Raw genomic sequence first — 1668 nt, 5'->3', positions numbered from 1 at the left:
CTTGAGCCCAGGAGTTGGAGGTTGCTGTGAGCGTGATGCCATGGCACTCTACCCAGGGGGATAGCTTGAGGCTCCGTCTCAAAAAAAAAAGAAACAGTTCTATATTTCCAAAGCAGGTGTTCTTGTTAACCACACACACTCCTGGGCTCCTTTTCCTGGGAGATTCAGATTCAGCGCTCAGCCTGGGGCCCAGAAAATTGATTTTCTTTTTAAAGCCTCAGATGATTGCCATCATCAGACAGGTTTAGCAGTCACAGGACCCAATGCTTTCCAAAGGCCCTTGCAGCTCTGACCTGTGACTCATTGGTTAAGAGACAAATCTGGAGTGCCCGTGCTAGTTTCCGGTTACCAGCACCACCTCAGTTCCTTCACCCCTTGAAGGAGGGTAAAGACACTACCACGTGACTGTTGTACTAAGAAAATGTAAATGAAAGAAAAGAAGGCATAAGCATATAGCTAGTACCCAAGAAAAAAAGAAGCCCTCTAGTATCTTTGTCCTCTCCTTCCACACAGCTGGTGTCCTCCCTCAGTGGGTGGGTTCGTGTCGCCACCTGGTGGTGAGGTTAAGTCTGCGCGCTCACACGGCCTCTCCCACCGCGCCCATCCCACCCCAAGCCTGGGCTTGCCCGGGTCAGAAAGCACCTGGGTGAGGGCAGAAGCCCACGCTGGGAGGACCTAGGGTCCAGGCACGTTCCACAGCCCCATCCCATCGGTGGTGAGTCATCGGCGCGGCTCTGCCTCCCTGGGCGGCTCTGCGTACCTGACCCTGTGACCAGGGCCTGGTCTAGTCTGCCTTCTCCTGAATACTACGTGTAATAGGAAGGAAGGGGCTGTGTGCAGGTCTGTGCTGGGGGCCTTCCAGACACCGTCTCATTCTGCTCTCACAAACCCTTTCTAAGGTGAGGACTAATGCCTTCTGCTTAGATGAGGAAATAGAGGCTCAAAGAAGTAAAGTGACTGGCACAAAGTTACACAGAATGAAATGACCAAGCCAAGTCTCAAACCCAGGTGGATGGTGACGCAGTTATTCATACTAAAGCAGCAAGGCCTCTAATCTAGTAGCTCCCATTTTGGCTGGACAATGAGTTCACCTGGAGATCCTTGCAGAATGCTGATGCTGGGCTCCACCACACAGACTCTGATAGACCAGTCTGGGGGGCTTTGTAAGGCTCAGGAGGGATTCTAGGGGGCCCAGGGCTCATACCTACTGAGGGCAGAGGCCTCGGGGACAGCCTCAGCCTGGAGCAGAGCTACTCTGAAGTGAGGCTCAGCTACACACTGGCCCTGGGCAAGTAACTGTATCTTTCTATGAGTTTCCTCAGATGTAAAATAGGTAAGAAACTATTGTAGCATCTATTACATAAAATTATTGGATTTTAAACAAGCTAACACAAAGTGAGACTCTGTCTCAAAAAAGGTGGTCACTGCCCAATAGGGTAGGGCTAACAATCAAAGAGATCCAGGGCACTTAGGGCACTTGATTTAGCTGGCCTGTGGGACTACTAATCCAGGGAAAGCAAATGACCCAAGCAGAGTAGTCAGACCCCTCTTGAAGGGACTGATACTGGCTCGGCGCCTGTGGCTCGAGCGGCTAAGGCGCCAGCCACATACACCTAAGGTGGCGGGTTTGAATCCCCAGCCCGGGCCCGCCAAACAACAATGATGGCT

Source organism: Otolemur garnettii, unplaced genomic scaffold (genome assembly GCF_000181295.1).
Source record: "Otolemur garnettii isolate 467f Iridium unplaced genomic scaffold, OtoGar3 scaffold00031, whole genome shotgun sequence".
Classification (NCBI taxonomy): domain Eukaryota; kingdom Metazoa; phylum Chordata; class Mammalia; order Primates; family Galagidae; genus Otolemur; species Otolemur garnettii.
The sequence above is the reverse complement of the archived record's forward strand: the minus strand, read 5'-3'. Positions refer to the sequence as shown.